Genomic DNA, 16,381 nt, shown 5'->3' with positions numbered 1-16,381 from the left:
GAACCCTTCTCTGCTATGTTAGCAGGTCCTGCGCCCTTAGGGAAATGGGTGTGTGCCATGGCAGGGGGCAGAGGAGGGAGAAAGAGTCTCCGGGTGCCATCAGTTGCTGGCGTCGGTAGCCTGGACGCGCCCTGAACAAACTGAGACGGTGGCTGTGTCTGCACGCACCCTGGGACCTTCCCTTTTCTGTCATCTCCCAGTTCCCAGTGTAGCACCTCAGCTGTCCTCTCCTAAGTACCTTCAATTTAAGTAAACCTAGTTGGGTTTTCCTGTCCTTTGTTCCACTTCTGTCTGGGGAGTTTCCAGCCCACTGACTTGCAAAGCTGACTTTAAAAAAAAATGTTGCCCGTGTGTGAATAGACAACAGTGGCACTTAATGTATCAAGTGTCTGAGCCAGGTGGGAGTCTTTGCCTTTGCAAGGGGACCTCCAGGCTTAGCCCAAGGTGGTGAGTGATGGCAGGCCCTGAGAAGCCACTGCACAACTGGGAACCGAGGGGCCTAGGTCCCCACAGAGGAGACGCAGAGAGAGGTGATGGCCAGGTGAGATAAGGGCTTCAGTTTGTAAGATGACAGATGATTGGGACCCTCAATGAGACATCCTGCAAGTCAGTGAATGTCATGTGCAAGGACAGCCATTGGGATCCCCAAGGTAATTGTTTTCGCAGTTGCCAAAAAGGAACCAGATCAATTGTTATTAGATGAGAGACACCTTCAAGATGGCCGAGGAGTAAGATGTGGAGATCACCTTCTTCCCCACAAATACATCAGAAATACATCTACGTGTGGAAGAACTACAGAACACCTACTGAACGCTGGCAGAAGACCTCAGACTTTCCAAAAGGCAAGAAACTCCCACGTACCTGGCCGTGTAGCTGACAGGGTCTTGGTGCTCCGGCCGGGTCTCAAGCCAGAGCCTCTGAGGTGGGAGAGCTGAGTTCAGGAAATTGGTCCACGAGAGACCTCCCGACTCCATGTAATATCAATCAGCAAAAGCGCTCCCAGAGATCTCCATCTCAACGCTAAGGCCCACCTCAACTCAACGACCAGCAAGCTACAGTGCTGGACACCCTATGCCAAACAGCTAGCAAGACAGGAGCACAACCCCATGCATTAGCAGAGAGGCTGCCTAAAATCATAAGTCCACAGACACCCCAAAACACAACACCAGACACGGTCCTGCCCACCACAAAGACAAGCCTCGTCCACCAGAACACAGGCACTAGTCCCCTCCACCAGGAAGCCTACACAACCCACTAAACCAACCTTACCCACTGGAGGCAGACACCTAAAACAACAGGAACTACAAACCTGCAGCCTGCAAAAAGGAGACCCCAAATGCAGTAAGTTAAGCAAAATGAGAAGACAGAGAAATATGCAGCAGATGAAGGAGCAAGGTAAAAACCCACCAGATCTAACAAATGAAGAGGAAATAGGCAGTCTACCTGAAAAAGAATTCAGAATAATGATAGTAAAGATGATCCAAAATCTCAGAAATAGAATGGAGAAGATACAGGAAACATTTAAAAAGGGCCTAGAAGAAGTAAAGAGCAAACAAACAATGATGAACAACACAATAAATGAAATTAAAAATTCTTTAGAAGGAATCAATAATAGAATAACTGAGGCAGAAGAAGGAATAAGTGACCTGGAAGATAAAATAGTAGAAATAACTACCACAGAGCAGAATAAAGAAAAAAGAATGAAAAGAATTGAGGACAGTCTCAGAGACCTCTGGGACAACATTAAATGCACCAACGTTCGAATTATAGGGATCCCAGGAGAAGAAGAGAAAAAGAAAGGGACTGAGAAATTATTTGAAGAGATTATAGTTGAAAACTTCCCTAATATGGGAAAGGAAACATTCAGTCAAGTCCAGGAAGCACAGAGAGTCCCATCCAGGAAAAATCCAAGGAGAAACATGCCAAGACACATAATAATCAAAATATCAAACATTAAATACAAAGAAAAAGTATTAAAAGCAACAAGGGAAAAACAAATAACATACAAGGGAATCCCCGTAAGGTTAACAGCTGATCTTTCAGCAGAAACTCTGCAAGCCAGAAGGGAGTGGCAGAACATATTTAAAGTGATGAAAGGGAAAAACCTACAACCAAGATTATTCTACCCAGCAAGTATATCATTCAGATTCGACAGAGAAATTAAAAGCTTTACATACAAGCAAAAGCTAAGGGAATTCAGCACCACCAAACCAGCTTTACAACAAATGCTAAAGGTACTTCTCTAGACAGGAAACACAGAAGGAAAAGACCTTCAAGAAAACAAGGGAGAAGACTCAAAACAATAGAATTAGAAATGAAAAAGGAGAAGTAACAACTGACGCTGCAGAAATACAAAGGATCATGAGAGAATACTGCAAGCAACTATATGCCAGTAACATGGACAACCTGGAAAAAATGGACAAATTCTTAGAAAAGCGCAACCTTCCGAGACTGAACCAGGAAGAAATAGAAAATATAAACCTACCAATCACAAGCACTGAAATTGAGACTGTGATTAAAAATCTTCCAACAAACAAAAGCTCAGGACCAGATGGCTTCACAGGCGAATTCTATCCAACATTTAGAGAAGAGCTAACACCTATCCTGCTCAAACTCTTCCAAAATATAGCAGAGGGAGGAACACTCCCAAACTCATTCTACGAGGCCACTGTCACCCTGATACCAAAACAGAGAAAGATGTCAGCAAAAAAAATTAAATGCAGGCCAGTATCACCAATGAACATAGATTCACAAATCCTCAATAAAATACCAGCAAACAGAATCTAACAACACATTAAAAGGATCATACACCTTGATCAAGTGGGGTTTATCCCAGGAATGCAAGGATTCTTCAATATATGCAAATCAATCGATGTGATATACCATATTAACAAACTTAAGGAGAAAAACCATATGATCATCTCAGTAGATGCAGAAAAAGCTTTTGACAAAATTCAACACCTATTTATGACAAAAACCCTCAAGAAAGTAGGCAGAGAGGGAACTTACCTCAACATAATAAAGGCCATATACGACAAGCCCACAGCAAACATCATTGTCAATTGTGAAAAACTGAAAGCATTTCCTCTAAGATCAGGAACAAGACAGGGTTATCCATTCTCACCACTATTATTCAATACAGTTTTGGAAGTTTTAGCCACAACTATCAGAGAAGAAAAAGAAATAAAAGGAATCCATTCTCACCACTATTATTCAATACAGTTTTGGAAGTTTTAGCTGCAACAATCAGAGAAGAAAAAGAAATAAAAGGAATCCAAATTGGAAAAGAAGAAGTAAAGTTGTCACTGTTTGCAGATGACACGATACTATATGTAGAGAATCCTAAAGATGCTACCAGAAAACTACTAGAGCCAATCAGTGAGTTTGGTAAAGTAGCAGGATACAAAATTAATGCACAGACGTCTCTTGCATTCTTATAGACTAATGATGAAAAATCTGAAAGAGAAATTAAGGAAACTCCCATTTACCATTGCAACAAAAAGAATAAAATACCTCGGAATAAACCTACCTAACGAGACAGAAGACCTGTATGCAGAAAACTACAAGACACTGATGAAAGAAAGATGATACAAACAGATGGAGAGATATACCATGTTTTTGGATTGGAAGGATCAACATTGTGAAAATGACTCTACTACCCAAAGCAATCTACAGATTCTATGCAATCCCTGTCCAACTAACAATGGTATTTTTCCCAGAACTAGAACAAAAAATTTCGCAATTTGTATGGAAACACAAAAGACCCTGAATAGCCAAAACATTTTTGAGAAAGAAAAACAGAGCTGGAGGAATCAGGTGCCCTGACTTCAGACTATACTACAAAGCTACAATAATCAAGACAGTATGGTACTGGCACAAAAAGAGAAACACAGATCAATGGAACAGCATAGAAAGCCCAGAGATAAACCCACGCACATATGGTCGCCTTATTTTTGATAAAGGAGGCAAGAATACACAATGGAGAAAAGACAGCCTCTTCAATCAGTGGTGCTGGGAAAACTGGACAGCTACATGTAAAAGAATGAAATTAGAGCATTCCCTAACACCGTACAGAAAAATAAACTCAAAATGGATTAAAGACCTAAATGTAAGACCAGATACTATAAAACTCTTAGAGGAAAACCTAGGCAGAACACTGTACAACATGAATCACAGCAAGATCCTTTTTGACCCACCTCCTAGAGAAATGGAAATAAAAACAAAAATAAACAAATGGGACCTAATGAAACTTAAAAGCTTTTGCACAGCAAAGGACATCATAAACAAGATGAAAAGACAACCCACAGAATGGGAGAAAATATTTGCAGATGAAGCAATGGACAAAGGATTAATCTCCAAAATTTATAAGTAGCTCATGCAGGTCAATATCAAATAAACAACCGTATCCAAAAATCGGCAGAATACCTAAACAGACCATTTCTCTAAATAAGATATACAGATTGCCAGCAAACAGATCAAAGGATGCTCAACATCACTTATCAATAGAGAAATGCAAATCAAAACTACAATGAGGTATCACCTCACACTGGTCAGAATGGCCATCATCAAAAAATCTACAAACAGTAAATGCTGGAGTGGGTGTCAAGAAAAGGGAACCCTCTTGCACTGTTGGTGGGAATGTAAATTGATATAGCCACTATGTAGAACAGTATGGAGGTTCCTTAAAAAACTAAAAATAGAACTACCATACGACCCAGCAGTCCCACTACTGGGCATGTACCCTGAGAAAACCGTAATTCAAAATGAGTCACGTACCACAATGTTCACTGCAGCTCTATTTACAATACCCAGGATGTGGAAGCAACCTAAGCGTCCATCAACAGATGAATGGATAAAGAAGATGTGGTACATATATACAAAGGAATATTACTCAGCCGTAAAAGGAAACTAAATTGAGTTATTTGTAGTGAGGTGGATGGACCTAGAGACTGTCATACAGAGTGAAGTAAGTCAGAAAGAGAAAAACAAATACCGTATGCTAACACATATGTATGGAATCTAAAAAAAAAAAACAGAAAACCAGGCTCTGAAGAACCTAGGGGCAAGACAGGAATAAAGATGCAGACGTAGAGAATGGACTTGAGGACACGGGGAGGGGGAAGGGTAAGCTGGGACGAAGTGAGAGAGTGGCATGGACATATATACACTACCAAATGTAAAATAGATAACTAGTGGGAAGCAGCCACATAGCACAGGGAGATCAGCTCGGTGCTTTGTGACCACCTAGAGGGGTGGGATAGGGAGGGTGGGAGGGAGATGCAAGAGGGAGGAGATATGGGGCTATATGTATATATATATATATATAGCTGATTCCCTTTGTTTTAAAGGAGAAAGTAACACACCATTGTAAAGCATTTATACTCCAAAAAGATGTTTAAAAAATCGAATTAAGGCATTAATCCTGAAATTTTATACTACTTAATATTAACTACAAAGGGGTTTGAGTGAATTAGTTGAGTATATGAATCACAATAAACCTGTTAACAAACAAACAAAAATTGTTATTAGATGATCCGAAAAAAAAAAATGTGATTTTTTTCCTTGGGGAAAGGAAAGTTGAAGAGGGAACAGAGAGAGATACATTTGTTTGCTAAGAAGGACCCAGAAAATTTCAGATACAGTCTCAGCCATCTGGTCTGCTCTTTAGAGTCCTATATCTAATTTTAGTTGTAGCATATTCGTCACTCTAGAAGCCTTAAAACTAGTTATTAATCATTGTGAGGGCAGTAATTTCTGGCCTGAAAGGCTGTTTTAACATTTTCTTAATTTCTTACATACATTTATTCATCGAATATTTAATGAATGCACCTATGCATTGTGCCAGGCACTGTTACAGGTATAAAGAAAATTAGACCTGGCTTGTACCCTGGATACCATCACTGTAGGTATATGACTATGCCAATATTAAAAGCAAAAACAAATGTGCATATGTTTTGTCCCCATGCCCTATTTCCAAATAAGCCCAAAGGAAAATAAGGGAGGGCTTTGTATAGTTGTTTTCTTGTTTGTTTTTTCTTTGTGTGTGGGAACGACTCTTCTTTAGAATAAATTGTAAATGTCCAAAGACAGTATAATGGAACATGCTAGAAGGATTCACAAAAATGGTTTTTCAAAAAGTGAAATCAAATTTGCCTGTTTTTCTTAAGCTAAATAGTCTGGGTTTCGCTGAAGAGTGTAAGTGAAAATATGAATAGTAATAACATGGAAATCTGGATGCAGTGGTTTTACCTTGAACCCTGGTTAAAGGTGCTTATTGAAGGTTTTACTTCTAGGAATCCATTCCTTGGAAAACGTGAAATGTAGAAGATTTATCTGAGAGAGGGAAAGTAAACACAATTCATTGTACTTTTACTTATAATAATAAAAGTAATGTAGAAATGGTTAAGAGAAATGTATGGCTTTTAAAGGTTGAAATAGGTGGATAATAAAAGGAGTGTTTATCAAGAACTTTTAAACACAGGGTATTATGGGAAAATGCTAAGTAAAAACAACAGGAGTGCAGATATGCATATATAAATATATAATTATTTTTCATAATCTCATTTTCTGTCAAAAGACCAAACTGATAGGAGTGGTTCTCTCTAAGTGGTAGGCATTTTAGTTAGGTATTGCTACAGAGCAACCAACCACAAATGCTGTAGTGGGAAACAGTGATAAGCATTTATTTCTTGCCCAAGCCTCTGAGTTCTGACTAGGGTCTGGCTAAACTTGGCTGGGCTCCCAATCACAGAGCGGGTTCAGGATTGTTCCAAGCATCTGTCGTTCATTTGGAACCTGGGGCTATGCAGGGCATATTCTTTTCATGTGATCCCCAAAGCGCAAGAAAGTAAGACCAACTGTACAAGAGCATTTGAAGTGTCTGCTTATGTCACATTCACTGACATCCTAAAAGTCAGAGCTAATTGCATGGACAAGCCCAGGGTCAGATGGTCCACACTCACAGTACATTTCCCCCACCTTGATAAGGCAAGGGCATGTGTGTATATAACCACTAGAGAGGTGTGAGAATTGGAACCAGTAGCTTGTTCTCCCACAGGGGAATTGATATTTCCTTTTTTTTTATTTTCTTGTTTTTGAATTTTATTTATTTTTTTATACAGCAGGTTCTTATGATATTTCCTTTAAATTTCTTCTTATGCTTCTATATATACCAATGTTTTATTCAAAGCAAATGCCGGAATAAAAATATTTTAAAAATATTAGAGACATAGAGAGCAATAGAATAGAATTGAGAGTCCAGAAATAAGCCCTCACATTAGTTATCAACTGATTTTTTTGGCAAAGTTGCCAAGATGATTCAGTGGGGGAGAAAATCAGTTTTTTCAGTAAGTGATGCATATACACATGCAAAAGAATGATATTCAACCCTTACCTCGCACCATATATAAAAATTAACTCTACAGGGACCAAAGACCTAACAGTCAGCTAAACCTATAAAATTCTTAGAAGAAAACACAGGCATAAACCTTTGTGACCTTGGATGAGGCCGTGGTTCCTTAAATATGATGCAGAAGCATAGGCACTGAAAGGAAAGAAAAGATAAACTTCACCCAAATTAGAAGCTTTTGTGCTACAGAGGACACCAGCAATAGTAATACCATTTGCAGCAACATGGATGGACCTAGAGATTATCATACTAAACGAAGTAAGTCAGAGAAAGACAAATATCATCTGATATCACTTACGTGTGGAATCTAAAAACATAATACAGATGAACTTATTTACAAAACAGAAACAGACTCACAGACGTAGAAAACAAATTCGTGGTTATCAAAGGTGGTGGCGGGGGAGGGATAAATGAAGAGCTTGGGATGAATAGATACACACTACTTTATAGAAAATAGATAAACAACAAGGTCTTACTGTATAGTACAGGAAACTATATTTAATATCTTGTAATAACCTATAATGGAAAAGAATCTGAAAAAGTATATATCTGTGAATTACTTTGCTGTATACCAGAAACTAACACAACATAGTAAATCAAGTATACTTCAATTAAAAAATAAAAACAAAGTACACGAGCAAGAAAGTGAAAAGACAACCCACAGAATAGGAAAAAATATTTGCAAATCAAATACCTGATAAGGGGCTTGTATCTGCAAAAAAAATAAATCTTAAAAGTCAACAGTGAAAAGAGAAATAACCCAATTTAAAAATAGGTGAAGGATTTGAATAGAAATGTCTTCAAAATAGGTACCAGTAGCCAATAGGCACATGAAAAGCTGCTTGACATCATTATCCGTCAGGAAAGAAAATGCAAATCAAAAGCACAGTGAAATACCTCTTTACACCCACTAGGATGGCTAAAATAAAAAAGATAGACAAGGGCTTCCCTGGTGGCGCAGTGGTTGAGAGTCCACCTACCCATGTAGGGGGCACAGGTTCGTGCCCCGGTCCAGGAAGATCCCACATGCCGCGGAGCGGCTGGGCCCGTGAGCCGTGGCCGCTGAGCCTGCGCGTCCAGAGCCTGTGCTCCGCGACGGGAGAGGCCACAGCAGTGAGAGGCCCACGTACCGGAAAAAAAAAAAAAAAAAAAGAGATAGACAGTAATAGCATTGGTGAGGATGTGAAGAAATTGGAACCCTCACAGACTGTTGGTGGGAATGTAGAATGGTGCCGTCACTTCGAAAAACAGTCTGGTAGTTTCTCAAAAAAGTTAAACATAGAGTTGCTATGTGACCCAGCAATTCCACTCTTCAGCAAATACTCCAAAGAATTGAAAACATACATCCACACGGAAATTTATATGTGACTGTTCATAGCAGAATTATTCATAACAGCCACAAAGTGAAACAACACAAATGTCCATCAGCTGATGAGTGGGTTAAGAATATGTGGAATTTATGTTAATGCATACATGTGGAACCTAGAAAAATGGTACAGATGAACCGGTTTGCAGGGCAGAAATGGAGACACAGATGTAGAGAACGAACGTAGGGACACCAAGCAGGGAAAGCGGCGGGGGTGGTGGTGGTGGTGGTGGTGGTGTGATGAATTGGGCGATTGGGATTGACATGTATACACTGATGTGTATAAAATGGATGACTAATAAGAACCTGCTGTATAAAAAAATAAATAAAATTAAAAAAAAATCCAGTTCACAAAACACCATATATTGCATAATTCCACTTACATTTAATGTTTGGAATAGGCACATCTATGGAGATGGAAAGTGGATTAGTGTTTTCCTAGGGCTGGATGGGGAGAACTTGGGCAGAATGGGAACTGACTGCTAAAGGGTTTGAGGTTTCTTTTGAGGTAATGAAAGTGCTCTAAAATTGATTACAGTGGCAACTGCCTAATCTGTGACTATACTAAAAACCATAGATGTATTTTATGACATGTGAATTATGTCTCAATAAAACTGTTATTAAAAAAATAGGAAGATGCACTAACAGGGTTTAAATAGAATCCCAGGTGTTATTAGAACAATTCCAGTGTAAAATCAGTCGGGATTTACTGTGTACAGCTAAATTTAAAAGCATGTGTTTTTTCAGTAAGGAATCTCAGTAACCTAAGCTTTTTCAGTTCTTTACTCAGTGATCAGTTTTATTTTACTGTTTTATTTTTTCCAGTTTTATTGAGATCTTATCGACATGTAGCATTGTATAAGTTTAAGGTGAACAACATAAGGATTTGATATAAGTCTCTAGTGTGAAGTGATTTTGCAGGGGCCAGCTCTTTGCTCTCAAAGCCAGATAAAGGAAATGAACTAGAATGTAAAAAAACTAACTAAAAATTAAACTTACTTTACTAATGTAAATTAGTGTTCCTTTTTAGTCTAGAAGGAACCTCCTATGTTCTGGGGACTTCGATTGCTTTACACACATTCCTGTAAACCTATTTTACATATAAATAAACTGAGGCTCAGGGAAGTTACTTAGCACAGCTTCTTTATGGTGCTTTCCAAAGTCACATTGCCCAGGATGGCAAAACCTTATATAATTGCCATAATTATTTTAAAAGAAACAGTATAAGAAGTACTTAACTGGGACTAAATATCTTAGTTGGTGTTGCTGGGGAAGCGGGAGGAGATTCGTCTTGAGAAAGTTTTAATTATTTTAGGTTAAGTCTGATTTCCTATGGGAAGACTCTCTTCTCTGACTCTATACTCTTTTTGCTTTGAGTGTATGTTCAATTGCTGCATTTACCTGTCAATTTTATTTTTATGCTGCACTGAATATTATGTTTATATCTCTGTTTCTACCACTAGATGTGAGGACAGGTGTTAATTTTATCTAGCTTGGTCTTGTCAGAATCCATCAGAGTATGCAGTCTTAAGGAAAGAAGAGAGGGTTTGTGTAATTACACTAGGGAATTCCATAGGAATTCCTATATTTAAAAGTAATAAATCTGATGGAGAACATCACAAGAAAGCTGGTTTACACTCCTCTTTTTTTTTTTTTTTTAATGTTTATCTGTTTGTTTATTTTTGGCTGCGTTGGGTCTTCATTGCTGCGCGTGGGCTTTCTCTAGTTGGAGCAAGCGGGGGCTGCTCTTCGTTGAGGCATGAGGGCTTCTCATTGTGGTGGCTTCTCTTGTTGCAGAGCACAGGCTCTACAGTCACGGGCTTCAGTAGTTGTGGCTTGTGGGCTCAGTAATTGTGGCGCACGGGCTTAGTTGCTCCGCAGCATGTGGAATCCTCCCGGACTGGGGATCAAACCTCTGTCCCTTGCATTTGCAGGCAGAGGCTTAACCACTGTGCCACCACTCTTGGTTCTGATCTGAGGCTGCTGCTAAGTCAGAATTTTGAAGGTGATTATTCTCAGTCTTTACCCTTGGGCCTCTGTTCTTTTAACTATTACTGAAGTCCCATCTTTTAAAACTAATGACCCAGTATGAAATTTCAGAACTGCTAAAATTGATTTGTCTATTTACTTACCTGTATTAAATGTGAAATAAAATTGCATTTGTGTGGAAAAACTCCTAGCACCAATGAAAATTGTGATTCTACATTTGCTGAGAAATATATTTGTCCTCTGGGACATCTTAAACTTTAGTTGGCTTCTATTAAACTTTTATGAGAACAAAACGAGTGAATGACTTTTTCTTCAAACAGGTACTTTTTGTTGTTTCAATGAAAGAATGCACTCTTGAAACAAAACTTGTTCTTGTAAACAAATTACTCAGTGTGCCTTACAAAGAAAAAAAAAAGAAAAGGGTGGGGGCCAGGTTTGAGTAGATCACTAGCAGCACTACAGAACTGCAGAATATTAAAATTTGCTTATAATTGTGTTTTTATGCTGCCTTTGTCTACATATTGCCTCAGATATCTCCAGGGGGCCTAACATGCTTTCATTATAAATTCATATCTTTATGCAAAGCATTAGTCTCCCTTCTCTGTCCTATTTTTGAATGCAAATGCTCCTGGGAGCAGTGATTAGTTAGGGCTTTTGCTAAAGGGTCCTGGAGTGAGGTGCTGCCAGGGGGAATGCAGAACTATGATCCCAAAGGCTGTCACTCTGCCACTTAATAGCTCTACCTCTGTTCAGCCTTGTGTTTTTACTTGAAATAAAACCACCTGCCTAAAGCCTAGAAAAGGAAGAAAAAAAAAAAGTATTCCTCATTAAGATCCATGAAGTGAACGTCCCAAGTTGAAGAATCAGTTGGCTTGTAACTTAATAATCCATGGTGTTCCTATGTCTTCCCATCCCCGAGTCACTAAAGCACACACTTGGGGTTGCAGTAGGTTGATATATGGTCCCCCATAGATAGCCACATCCTAATTCCCAGAGCCCGTGAACACAACCCCTTACATTGCAGATGTGAATAAGGTCAAGATCTTTGGATGGGAAGATGATCCTGGATTATCCGGGGTGGGGGTGGGGGGCAATGTCATCACAAAGGTCTTGTAAGAAAGTGGCAGGAGGCTGAGAGAGGAAATAAAATATTGCGCTGGTGGCTTTAAAGATGGAAGGAGGGAACGTCTAGAAGTTGGAAAAGACTACTACTGTAAGGTCGGATCTTAACAAACGGCACCGCGAAACAGAGGAAAGCTTCAAGTGAGCTTTATTAGGGAGCGCTCCCGGGCGAGGTCCACGGGTCCGAGAGAAAGGGGCCAGAGAAGTCGCACCCGGGCGAGGGTCGGGCAAGATTTTATAGGGGAAGAAGGGAAAGGGGTGTGGTGAGTCTGGGAGGGCGCAAGGTATTCCTTATTTGGTGGTCTTTTCGGGTATCCTGGGGGACCGTTAGTCCTGCCCCTCGAAAGGCGGGAAGGCTGGGCTGGGTTCAAAGTCCCCAGGTCAGTTCCTGGAACTGGGTGGTCCGGAATGTCTCCAGGGCAGTTTCTGGAACTGGGTGGTCCGGAGAATTTCGGTCTGATGCAACCTGTGAATCTGATTGTGTTCCCCTGCCTCAGGCCAGTTGGCCTTACAACTACTACTACTACTACTACTAATTCTTCCGAAGTGTCTCCAGAAGGAATTCAGCCCTGTGGACCCATTTTAGACTTCTGACCTCCAGAACTGTGAGATAATAAATTTATGCACCAGACCCTTCTAGCCATTCTCCATGCTACAGCCAGACCCACCCGGTGAAAACACAAATGGGTTTATAGAAAGCCCTATGTAGAAAACCTTTAATTTCTTTGTATTACCACTAAAAAGAAACCAAATGTCATCCTGTGAAGTGCCCTGCCCTGCATGATCTGGTGGTCCCTGTCTGTTTTTCCACCTTCTTCAGAGGACAGTGGTGATTTTTGAGTCAGAATGTCTGAGTTTGGCTTCAGCTTCTACCACTTACTACCTGTGTGACCTTGGACAAATTAACCTCTCTACGCTTCAGTTTCCTCTTTGGTAAAATACCTCATTGGCTGTTTGTGAGGATTAATGTGTTAATACAACGCCTGGCCCTGTTCTAAGCACAATATAAATAGTTAGATAAACTTATCTTTATTGTGAGTATTCATGCATGTCATTGGTCATAGTAGACACTAAACAAACATTTGATGGATGGATGGATGAAAGGAAGAAAGAAAAGAGTGTTACATTCATAACTGCTATACATACACCATTACTTCTCTCTAGTTTGCAGAAATGAATCAGTTTCAGAGGAACACAACCAAAACTTAGATGAGTGAAGAGACAACTAGACATTTGGGACCCAAATTTTGGCCACTTAGATATATAGACTGGAATCAAAGATCTGATTTCCTGTGAAGAAAGATGGAAGCTGTCCACTCTTGAGAAAATCTTTAACCAGCACTGAACTTATATCGCAACAAGCATTAGTGAGTTTTCAAACGAGCATTGATAACTGTTAAGGCCTGAAGTTGGTATATATAATAAATATTGATACATGTTTCTAAACTGTTCTTATCTCAATTTATTGACATTTCTTTTTAATAATACATTGCCTTCTAACTGCAGAATCATACTCACGGCTGTGATGTTTCCAGAGTATAGATACCTGCCGAACCCTAAAAGTCCTGTCTGTTCATAACATTTACTTTGGGGTATATACTATACAAAGAGAAAAACTTCCTTTAGGATTTCAGTGTGGTAATGTCAGCTTCTTGGCAGGTAATGTTTATGGTCCTCAGGATGGGTCTGTATTAAGAGATAATAGTAAACATCCTGTGTGGAGGACAGAGGACTTCTCTAGAGCTATGGTTAGCTTCACTACACTGGGGAGGAGCGTTGAGGGGGGCATTTTATCTACAGAGTTCTTCCCCCTTTAGTTTAATACCCTCAAAGTTCTTCATTCTCCTTTTCTATGTCAGTGCTTTAAAAATTGAATCCATTTGAATAAGCATTCCTTGAGAGCCTTTAAAAATATATTTTTAAAAAACTTCATGTTCTAGGTGTTTTTTTGCTAATACATAGAAAGACAATATTTTGGTCAGGTTTATTAAGGTATAACTTACATACAGGAAAGTTGACCCTTTTTCGTGTACCTTTCTGTGTGTTTTGACAAAGACACACAGTCACGTGATTGCCACGATTATCAACATATAGAGCCATTCCATCACCCCCCAAAATCCTCTCCTGCCCCTTTGTAGTACATCCCTCCCTCTGTCTCCAGGCCCCGGCAACAACTGATCTGTTTTCTGCCTCTCTAGTTTTGCCTTTTCCAGGATGTCATATAAGTAGAATCATTCTGAGTGTAGCCTCCTGACTCTGGCTTTTTTGATTGGAGTTTTAGACGTGTTGTGTGGATCAGCAGTTAACTTCTTTTATATTGCTGAGTAATATTTCTTTGTGTGGATCGACCACAGTTTACTTATCCATTCATCTGTTGGAGGAGAGTTGGCTTATTTCCAGGCTTGAATGACTATTGATAAAGCTACTGTAGCCATTCACATACATTTTTTTTAGGATGAACATAAGCTTTTATTTCTCTCAGGCAAATATCTAGGAACAGGATTGCTGGGTTGTATGGTGGGTAGTATATACATCACTTTATCAGAAACCATCAAACTGTTCTCCAGAGTGGCTGCAGCACTTCGTATTCTCACTAACAATGTCTGAGAGTTCCAGTTGGTCCGCATCCTCATCAGCGCTTGATATTACCAGGGGTTTTGTTTGTTTGTTTGTTTCTTTTTTTTTTTTCTGCGGTACGGAGGCCTCTCACTGCCGTGGCCTATCCCGTTGCAGAGCACAGGCTCCGGACGCGCAGGCTCAGCGGCCGTGGCTCACGGGCCTAGCCGCTCCGCAGCATGTTGGAGCTTCCCGACCGGGGCACGAACCCGTATCCCCTGCATCGGCAGGCGGACTCTCAACCACTGCGCCACCATGGAAGCCCGGATGTCTTCTTAATTTTTGGAGTTTTTATCATCAATGTGTGTTGAATTTTAAGTGCTTTTGATGCTGAAAACTCGGCCTCTGTGCACTGGTGCCGAATCAAATCTCAGAGAGAAAGTTTTGGGTGAAGTAGAAAAGAATAGCTTTATTGCTTTGCCACGCAAAGGGGGACACAGCGGGCTTGTGCCCTTCAAAAACTGAGAGTCCCAACCGGGAGGATTTGGTGGAGTTTAACAGCAATGGTTCTAGAGTGGAGTTGCTGATAAGGATCAGGGTGTGTGCAGGGCCTGCACTCCTTTAATCTAGCCTCAGGTGATCTACTAATGAGCTTCTACCGGTCCTTTCATCTGGCCTCATATGGTCTCATGATGAGCTTCTCTGCAATGAAAAATGCTAACATCTTCCATTTGTTGGGGGGTTTTAGTTCTGTAAAAGAGCTCAAAGATATTGTTATGTGTCTCCCTTGAGGCAGAACCAGGACCCTGCCCCAAGGGTACACTAATGTTTCTTGACTGCTCTTCGCTTGTCTCTGCATCCCCTCCCTTCCCTGATTAGCAAGTGTTTGAAAGGCTTCTGTGACCAGGAGCCCCACAAGGTCCTGCTAGGTTTCACCTTGTCTGCATCTATTGGGATGATCATATAGGTTTTATTTTTTAGCCTGTAATATGGTGTAATATGGTGATTGTTTTTGTTTGTTTGTTTGCGGTACGCAGGCCTCTCACTGTCGTGGCCTCTCCCGTTGCGGAGCACAGGCTCCGGACGCGCAGGCTCAACGGCCATGGCTCACGGGCCCAGCCGCTCCGCGGCATGTGGGATCTTCCCGGACCGGGTCACGAACCCGTGTCCCCTGCTTCGGCAGGCGGACTCTCAACCACTGCGCCACCAGGGAAGCCCACATTGATTGGTTTTTAAATATTAAATCCACTTTGCATTCCTGGAATAAACCCAACTTGATCCAACTGGCTGGATTCAATTTCCTAAGATTTTATTAGAGGTATTTCTTTCTGTGTTCATGTGGATGTTGAACTGTAAATTCTTTTTTGGGTAATATCTATTTCAGTTTTGTTATCAGTGCTATGCTGGCCTCAAATGAGAGAAAGAGTGTTCCCTCTATTTTCTGAACAAAAATTGTTCACAATTGGTGTTATTTCTTCCTTAAGTGGTTGATAAATTTGACCACCGAAACTATCTGGGCCCGGAATTATGGGAAGTTTGTTGAACAAAATTTGATTTCTTTAATAGTAAAGAGCTATTTAGATTTAAAAGTTTGATCCTGTTTCAGTTTTGATAAGTTGTATTTTTCGAAGAATTTGTCCATTTCATCTATAATATCAAATTGGTTGGCATACAGTTGTCCATAGTGTCTCCTGTTATCCTGTTAATGTCCATATGTCTTCAGTGATGGGCTCTCTTTTTTTTTTTACTTGTGAGCGTGGTTCTTTTTTTTTAATTTAATTAATTAACTAATTTTTGTGTGTGTTGGGTCTTTGTTATTGTGCGCGGGCTTTCTCTAGTTGCGGCGAGCGGGGGCTACTCTTCATTGCCATGTGCGGGCTTCTCATTGCGGTAGCTTGTTTTATTGCAGAGCATGGGCTCTAGGCACGCGCGGGCTCACT

Source organism: Orcinus orca, chromosome 10 (genome assembly GCF_937001465.1).
Source record: "Orcinus orca chromosome 10, mOrcOrc1.1, whole genome shotgun sequence".
Taxonomy (NCBI): Eukaryota; Metazoa; Chordata; class Mammalia; order Artiodactyla; family Delphinidae; genus Orcinus; species Orcinus orca.
This window is presented reverse-complemented; position numbering follows the sequence as displayed.